This window comes from Sarcophilus harrisii, chromosome 2 (genome assembly GCF_902635505.1).
Source record: "Sarcophilus harrisii chromosome 2, mSarHar1.11, whole genome shotgun sequence".
In the NCBI taxonomy this organism is placed as follows: Eukaryota; Metazoa; Chordata; class Mammalia; order Dasyuromorphia; family Dasyuridae; genus Sarcophilus; species Sarcophilus harrisii.
In genome coordinates, this window is record NC_045427.1 from 648,927,535 (window position 1) to 648,936,959 (window position 9,425).

At 45.7% G+C, this 9,425-nt stretch overlaps 1 long non-coding RNA gene across 1 annotated transcript; it reads right to left on the reverse strand.

Moving 5' to 3' along the window:
- Nucleotides 1-257: 257 nt before the first annotated feature.
- On the reverse strand, nucleotides 258-6,880 carry LOC116422000. The gene is made up of 2 exons (XR_004232607.1): nucleotides 6,577-6,880; nucleotides 258-721 (listed from the first exon to the last, which is right to left on the reverse strand). It is a non-coding gene; the product is annotated as an uncharacterized LOC116422000 (long non-coding RNA).
- Between the last annotated feature and the right edge of the window lie 2,545 nt (nucleotides 6,881-9,425).

The window sequence follows — 9,425 nt, forward strand, 5'->3', positions numbered from 1 at the left end:
CCAGGACCACCTCCCCAATAAATATCCGAGGTAGAATTCAGATTCACTTCCTTATTCCATCACTCTCTATTATGAGGTACATAATCTCTCTAGATATTGATTTATCTCTTTGTATCTGTTTTATTTCCCTAGTTGAATGTAATCTTTCTGAGGTCAACATCAACTTTGTTTTTATCGGTATTCCCCAGGCACCTAGTTAGATATCTCACACACAGTAGGCACTTAATAAATGTCAATTAAATTGAATGACAAGAATATGTAGATCCAGAACAAGAAACTAATTTTTTTTATTTGGTTGGCAGAAGGATGTATCTTCCTGGTTTATCATGGACAGGGAAGGCAGATTTCTCTAGGAAATATCCAGAGAATTTAGGAGAGAGCTATTTCTTGGAGAAGGGAGGTTTCATATATAAATATTCCATACTTCAGTGAAATAATTTTTTTTTAATCTCAGCTCTGAGCTTCTTAAAGATGAGATCTTTGCTCTGATTCTTTGTGGCTGGAAGTGCAATGGAATATTGGCAATTATTCAACGAATCCGGGAATGCATTGATGGCTAAGCCAGATAATTCTGGATGCAATCCATTCTGGGGGCCTAGACTGATTAATGACCCACATGGCCCTGGAGCATCTGCGCCTCTGCAAGCTGGCTCATCACTTTCTTGTTGTTATTACTTCAAACTCTTCTGTGAGGTCATTTGCAATTAGCTCCACTCTTCTCCTAAAAAGAAACAGAGGCTGGTTAACCTGAAGGGTAGGCTCAGATGATGGCTTATTTTTCTTAGTTGATCATAGATTTGGAATAGATCTGAGAGATGACAGGCCAATCCTTTTCCTACATAGGGGGAAACTGAGGTACAGGAGGAAGGTTATCACTTGCCCAAGCCCCATAGGTACTTTGTGGCAATGGTGGGTTCTATGACTCCAAATAAAATTCCTTCTGTCCTGTCCTGCTGCAATCTCACACAGACAACGACACTCTGATCATCAGAGTCTCACGTCCTTTTTTTCTTTTCCTCAGTCACTATTAAGCGCCCATTACATCCCTGAGGATGTTGGTGTGGCCATCTCACAAGCCCTGTGCATCCTGATGTGATGGAAGTGGCAGGCAAACAGGAGCTGGATCACCTAAAGCCAGCTTGCTCTTTAACCAGCCCACCCACGGGCAATTGGGGGACATCTCTCCCTCCCTCCAAGGCAACCCTACCCCCTTCCAGCCACACCTCATTATACATGGGTTGTCATGGTTTAGAAATGGAAAGCTGAAGTCCCTTCTTATTAATGTGATGTTTTAGGTTTTTTAAAAAAATAGAATCTGAAGGGGGCAGTGAGCCTGAGGAGGGAGCGCTGCCTCTGGAGTTAGGAGACCTAGATTCAGATTCCGACTGCCACTGACTACACGCATGTGATGTCGAGCAAGACATCGACACTCCCGAAATGGCAGTTTCTTCCCTGTAAAACAAGAACGATGAGATGGTCCCTATGTGCCCTTCCATCTTTGGAAAGAATTGAGCATTTTTCTCAATCAAGTTACCAGGAATACAAAGGGCTATCAAACCTCATGTACCCTTTGATCCAGCAGTGTTTCTGCAGGATTATATCCCAGAGAGATCATAAAGGAGGGAAAGGGACCCACATGTGCAAAAATGTTTGTGGCAGCCCTTTTTGTAGTGGCCAGAAACTGGAAAGTGAGTGGATGCCCATCAGTTGCAGAATGGCTAAATAAGTGATGGTACAGGAATGTTATGGAATATTATTGTTCTGTAAGAAATGACCAACAGGATGATTTCAGAGAGGTCTGGAGAGACTTACATGAACTGATATTGAGTGAGATGAGCAGAACCAGGAAATCATTGTGCACAGCAACAAGACGACTATAATTATATAGATCAATTCTGATGGACGTAGCTTTCTTCAACAATGAGATGATTCAGGCCAATCCCAATAGTCTTGTGATGAAGAGAGTTACCTCCACCCAGAGAGAGACTGTGGGAACTGAGTGTGGATCACAACATAGTATTTTTGCTCTTTTTGTTGTTGTTTGCTTGTATTTTATTTTCTTTCTCATTTTTTTCCCTTTTTGATCTGTTTTTTCTTGTGCATCATAATAAATGTGGAAATATGTATAGAGGAATCGCACATGTTTAACATATATTGGATTACTTGTTGTCTAGAGAAGGGGGTGTGGAGAAAGGACGGGAGAAAATTGGAACACAAGATTTTGCAAAGGTGAAGGTTGAACATTATCCATGCATATACTTTGAAAATAAAAAGCTTTAATAAAAAAGACACCAGGGATATCTGGGAAGTGATCAAGGAGTCTTGAAGATTCAGCCAGGATCCCCTGGGAGCTGGGGACATTATCCGTATAAACATGGGATGTGTATGTATGTATGTGTACATATATATTTATGTATGTATATGTAAATGTGTATAGATTTGTGTGTATATATGTATATGACATATTGATATACATATACGTGTATGTACATATACATAGAAAGGTGTCAATAATTGTACTTCATTGTAATTGGTTTATGATATCCTCATTGTGTTATTGCATTAAAAGCATCATTCCATCATTCCAAGAAGGGTTTCATGGACGTCCCCAAAATGCCAAAGATGCCCAAGACACACAAAAGCCAAAGAGACCCATCTCCAGCCCTCAGCCAGGCACCGAGGGTGCAAAATGCAAGGAAGGCTTCTTACACCGCTCCAAATCAGCACCTCCTCTGACATCCTGGAGGCATCTCATAGAGGCCTCTGGGAGCAAAAGCCAGTTATTTATCAGAAGGTGGATTAGAACTCTAAACTTCTAGTCTCTAGAACTTTCCCCACCACAATGCCATTCCTACCCTCTGAGCAGGGCCAAGGCACTGAGGCATCGTGGATAGACCCTGGACTCTGACACTTCCTGGCTGTGTGATCGTGGGCAAGACACCCTCCTTCTTTATAAAATGATCACCCCCAATGTCCCCTTCCATTAATTCTAAAGCCCTGTGTCTTTAGCATCTTGTGCCATTGGATATTACTCATGCTTAAGGTAACCTGAGTGACTGATTAGGGACTGATGCTTACAGGTTACTAATAAGGGCAATGAAAATTAAAATTAAATGATAATTTGGCAAATTCAAATCAGCATCCAAGTAGGATTTTTTTAGTTCTGGAAATATTCAATTCTAGAAATAGTTATTTTCCCCTTAGTCCTAAGGACTGAGAGAAGGACATTCAAACTGATACCAGTCTTTAAAGTTTACAAACTACTTTTTCACTAACTGTGTAAGCTAGGAAGTATTATCATCTCCAATTTACAGATGAGAAAATTAAGGCTCAGAGGTTCAATGTCTTGTCTTGGCTCAGATAGCTGGTCAACATCAGAGACCAGACTTGAAGTTGAGTCCTTCTGCCTCTGAGTTCAGATCAATTTCCACTGCCTAGATTTGCTGCTCACTGCCCTCAAGAAGCATACCCAGCTTATCGGAGAACTGAGACACAGACACCAATAACTAATTGCAGATCAAATTAAATATAAAGACGATCATGTAAGACCAGGGAAGGCTTCATGAACAAGCAGACTTTGAGGTGCCTTGAAGAATGGGGGCCACTTGAGGGAGAGATGGGAGGGAGGGCCTTTCAGGCAAAGGAGAGAATCATGTGCCAGCTTTCTTAACACAGGGCTGCCCAGCAACTCTTTTATTGTTTGTTTGCATTTTATTTTCTTTCTCACTTTTTGGTCTGATTTTTCTTGTGCAGCATGATAATTGTAGAAATATGGATAGGAGAATTGCATATGTTTAATATATTGGATTAATTGCCATCTAGGGGAGGAGGTGGGAGGAAAGGGGAAGAAAATTTGGAACACAAGGTTTTGCAAGAAGAGTCAATGTTGAAAAATTATCTACACATATGTTCTGAAAATAAAAGACTTAATTTTAAAAAATCTTATACATAAAATCAATTTTCATGAAATCAAAGAATTTGGGAACCTCTGAGATCACTTTGTCCAATCTTTATTTTACATACAGTGGTTGTGAAGCTATGAGAAAAGAAGAAAAGGAGGTATCTCCCAAGATCCTCCAGTAAGTCACATGTAGAGCCAGATTAGAATCTTGCTCTCTGACTCTTCTCATACCCTGTCTCTATCAGGCCACACTGCCCAGCTCGTCACATGAATCCTTCTTTCTTCACTTTAGCTCAGATCCCTGGTACCTCTTGCCTGAGCATCCCTTATTTCCTCTCTCATGGCGAAATAATCCTAAATTATAAATCTGGCCATAATGGTTCTCAACTCAAAATCCCCAGTGGTCCCCTAAAACCTCAAAAATAATCTAGAATCTCCTACGTTGCCCTGCTCTGACCTGATTCATCTTTTTCTCCCTTCATGGCCTCCACTTTCCAACCACCTGTTGGCATATATATACATATATATATATATATATATATATATATATAAATCCATCTCCCACCTCCATGTCTTTGCTCTTGCTACCTCCCTGGACCTAGCACACTGCTCTTTCCTCATCTCTACCTTTTTTAAGATTTGTAACTTCCTTTAAGGATTGCCTCATTTGGGGTTAAGCCTGGCCCATGAAAACGTTTCCAATCTTTCTACTTATTAGCTCATTCCCCCAAACCCCCCATTCTGATATTACTTCATATTTTGGCAGGGGATGGATGTTCCTCAGCCGAAGGTTCCCTGTATCAATGACATCTCGGCTCTAATCCCTCTCTTCTTCCCTCTATTTCTTTATCTGTGTATACACTGTATCTCTCTGGCAGGATGTGAGCTTAGGGGAAAATTCATTGTATCTAATAGGCTCCTAATAACTGTATTTTTTTTTCACTTAAATAATCCCCACTTTTCTGGGTCATGATTATCCAATTTTACAAGAAGGTGATAATCCATGGGGCAATTTCTAGGAAGCTCCCCCACAAACTAACTATGACTGAGGTGCCCCATAAGGCTCTGTTACCTTGAATTTGGACTTCCGTCTTGGAGCTCTGCCCCAGAGAGAAGTAGGATTGAAAACAGGTCTTCCCGGCCCAAGTTCCATATTCTTCCCCATAGACCCCGCTGCCCTTCACATCCAGATGTTTCTCTTTGAGAGCCCTTTCAGTTGGAGCGCTCTCATTACTGTGTGTGCGCTTTGGGCCACATCTGGCCTTTGCTCTCCTAATCTCTGACTCCAAAGCTGTGGTCCTCTGAACTCATCCTGGCTCCCTGAGCCCTGACTGGGCACTGAGCAGCCCAGTCCCAAACATGGTGACAACGGGAAGCTTCTAATTTAAGAGGCACAGGGATAGGGAGCTCCTATCCTGAACCCCAGAATGGTTAGTGTGCCCCCTCCTCAGCCTCAGCCCAGATCCACCAACTCTCCCCAGCTACCATCATGCTCCATTGCTCCGGCTCCAGGCTCGAGACCTTGGGTGCTGGTAAATATTTAACAAGTTCTCCTATAACACGCTTTTGGTTCTACTCCACTGACGTTTTCTCCATCACTTTCTTAAGACCCAACAACCAAGAAAAGAGTAAATCAAGGCTGCTCTGTGGCACAGGCTGTAAACGCTCACGCTGAAAATTTAACCATCAGCTCGGATGAAGCAGTTTGAGCTGCCACAGCAAGCCCCCACTCCCCCCCTTCCCGGGGGGCTCGGACCCAGCCCTCTTCCTTCCGCTCTCAGTCCCCCATTCTCCATGTCCCATAACAACGCTCCCACCACTCGGCCAGTCGCTCTATAACTCTCCTGCGATTCTGACGATCACAAGGGCCAGGGCCGCCCCGAGTCCTTCGCCCGCCATGTTTTCTACATCAAGCCATGGAGTCCAGGAGATCTGGCTTCAAACTGGGCCTCAGACGCTTTAGCTGTGAGACCTTAGGCAAGTCACTGCCCGGTTTCCCTTCTTTAATTGGAGATCACAAGAGCACCTTTCTCTCAAGGTTTGGGGGATTGTAGGAGAGAGTGTGCTCCGCCCTGTAGAGATTATCTGCTGCTTTCTGGAGCTGAGCTGTTCTGCTGTTTACTAATCTTCCCTGCGAGAAGGGAAGCTCCTTTCTGGCCTGGTCCTCCAAGTTCCCATCGATCCCTCCTTAACTTGGCCGGAGCAGCCGGGGGGGGGGGGGGGGGGGGGGGGGGGGGGGGGGGGAGAAGAGGGGGGAGAAAGCGCCCTTGGGCGCATTTTCTTGTGCCTCTCACGTTTGTTCTCCAAATGAAAGGGATCCGAGGCCCCAGGCCGCGGGCCAGGGAGATGCTCCCGTTCCTTCGGGGCCCGCACCTTCTTGGGACAAGCCAAAGGCACCTTTGGGCGTCAGCCTGGGGGGAGGAGGGGTCTCAAGGCCGGGTGGACAGACAGCCCGGCCGGGGAGCTCCTCTCGGCCAAGGCATCCCCTCCCTCCCACCTCCCACCTCCCACCCCCAGGCCGTAGTGGTGGAAGACACGGATCCTCCTCGGAGCTCCTCCGGCGAAAGCAAATTGAGGGCTGCCTTTGCGCGCTGTTCCCGCGGGATTGCGGATCCAGCCTCTCCACTAATTAAGCCGCCCCTTCTCCCCGGACACTTTGAAGTCGCCCTCATTACCTGGCCTCCGTTAGTCCACAAAAGGCTCCCTCCGAGGCGGCCGGGCCCAGGCCGGCCCTTGGGGGCCCCTAATTAGGGTCATTACTTTATTTGGTGCCCGGCCCTCATACTTGGAGCGTCCAACGTTGCCTTGTAATAAGTGAAACTGCCGGCGTGCTGGGGGGCGGTTTGACGCCAGCGCGGAGACGGGCCCGCGGTCACTGCGGGCCGGAGGACGGGGGCCGGGAGTCCGGAGCCGGCCGGCGGCCCTCGTGCCTACCTCCGCATCGGCTGCCCCACGGGAGCGCCGGCCAGTGGGGCTGCTCTATGGGAGCGCCGGCCAGTGGGGCCCCCGAGCCGCCGAGCTCATTCTCGCTCTGTTTCTTTCTCCCCCTCTTTTCTTCCCTCTTTGCTGTCTCTCTCCCTCCCTCCCTCCCTCCTTTCCTGTTTCTCTGTTTCTCTCTCCCCTTCTCTTCTTCCTTCTGTCTCTGTATGTTTCTGTCTCCCTCCCTCTCCCTCCTTCCCTGTTTCTCTATTTCTCTCTCCCCTTCTCTTCTTCCTTCTGTCTCTGTATGTTTCTGTCTCCCTCCCTCTCCCTCCTTCCCTGTTTCTCTATTTCTCTCTCCCCTTCTCTTCTTCCTTCTGTCTCTGTATGTTTCTGTCTCTCTCCCTCTCCCTTCTTTCCTGTTTCTGTTTGTCTCTTTCCTCTTCCTTCCCTCCCTCTCTGTTTCTGTCTCTCTCCTTCCCTCCTTTTCTGTCTCTCTCTCTGTTTTTCTCTCTCTCTGTCTCTCTCTCTTTCTCCCTCCCTCCCTTCTTCCCTATCTTTTTTATCTTTCTCCTCTTCCTTCCCTCCCTCCTCTATCTCTATATGTTTCTGTCTCTCTCCCTCCCTCCTTTTCTGTCTCTGTATGTTTCTCTCTCTCTGTGTCTCTCTCTGTCTCTGTCTGTCTGTCTCTCTCTTTTTCCCTCCCTCCATCTCTATGTTTCTGTCTCTGTCCCTCCCTCCTTTTCTGTCTCTCTCCGTATGTTTCTCTGTGTGTGTCTCTGTCTCTCTGTCTCTCTCTCTTTTTCTTTCTTTCTCCCTCCCTCCTGCCCTCCTTCTCTCTCTTTTTTATCTTTCTCCTCTTCCTTCCCTCCCTCCTCTATCTCTATATATTTCTGTCTCTGTCCCTCCCTCCTTTTCTGTCTCTGTATGTTTCTCTCTCTGTGTGTCTCTCTCTGTCTCTGTCTGTCTGTCTCTCTCTTTTTCCCTCCCTCCCTCTCTGTTTCTGTCTCTCTCCTTCCCTCCTTTTCTGTCTCTCTCTCTGTTTTTCTCTCTCTCTGTCTCTCTCTCTTTCTCCCTCCCTCCCTTCTTCCCTATCTTTTTTATCTTTCTCCTCTTCCTTCCCTCCCTCCTCTATCTCTATATGTTTCTGTCTCTCTCCCTCCCTCCTTTTCTGTCTCTCTCTATTTCTGTCTCTGTCCTCCTCCCCACTTCCCTCTGTCTCTCTCTTTCCATCTCTGACAGGCCAATGGACAGGATGTACACCTGATGCCACAGCCTCCCTAAGACTCTCAGCAGTCAATCCCAAGCGAGGGGAGTTTCAGGCAGTTTCAAAGGCCTTGGGGGGGGGGGACACCCATAACATATTTCAGCAGGAGCCTTCCTGCCCAGCAGGTTTTCATCAAGACATAAAGGGCTGGAGATAGCGGTGTACATGTGCCTAGAGAGATGCAGATGTGGATAAAGCCATAGCTACAGATAGAGATGCAGATACAGATGTTGATATGGAGAAAGAAAAGAAGAGATAGATAATAGTTTATCCAAGGCACTTTACATACACCTCATCTAACTCTCATAACAACACTGGGAGACAGCTCTATTATTGTCCCTGTTTGACAGAGGTTAAGTGACTCGGCCAGGGTCACACACCCAGGAAGGATTATGAACTCCAGTCTTCCAGACTCCAAATGCAACACACTAACCACTGCACCACCTGGCTACAATAGAAGTAGAAATGATAACAGTAGAGGTACATTGAAGATAATCAAGGTGACATCGCTGCATTAGAGGCAGAGCGTATCTGTGGCTGATCAGCTCGGAATGTTCTTCCACAGGTCCGACACAAATGGTCCACGTGAACTGGTCCATGGCTTCTCTAATTTTGCACATCTTGGGTTTCCTTTGGGCTAATTTAATTCTGCTTTGCTCACAGAGCACCTTCTCTCACGAGGACACGCCAAGCTGGGTAGCTCTGTCTGGGCCAGTGTCTCCCATATCTCACAATCAATTCCAAAGTTCCTCAGAGAGATCTTGGAGTGTCCTTGTACCATTTTGTCTGATCTCCCCGTGTGTGTTTGTTTGTGTGAGTTCTCCATAAAATAATCTTTTAGGCAAACATGCATTTGGCATTCGAACATCATGGCCAGCCCAGTAGAGCTCGACTAGTAGAGCCAAATGCTTGGCAGTTGGTGTCTGGTACCCTAACCTGCCAGGCAATTTAATAAATAGTTAGAGCAAGGGATATACAACAATCAGATCTAACTGGCTTATGAAAGCCAATTGTTAAATTTTCAGTGTGAGCATTTATGTGTGAGAAATCAGAAACTGTTACAAATCAGGGCTTGATTTATTTAGTTGATTGCCAAGACTTAAGAAAGGATGATTAATTCTGACTAAATTTTAAAATGTACATACATACTTTTTCTTTATTTTTTTTTCTGGAGAGCCTGGTTGTTAAACATTTACCAGCACTCCTTCAATTGATCTATAAATATTACTTGAACTCATTAGGGAGGAAAGAGAAGGCTCAGAGAATGAACACAGTACCAGATTTTAGGTTAATAATACCACTACTACTACTTTCACTACTACTACTACTATTATCATT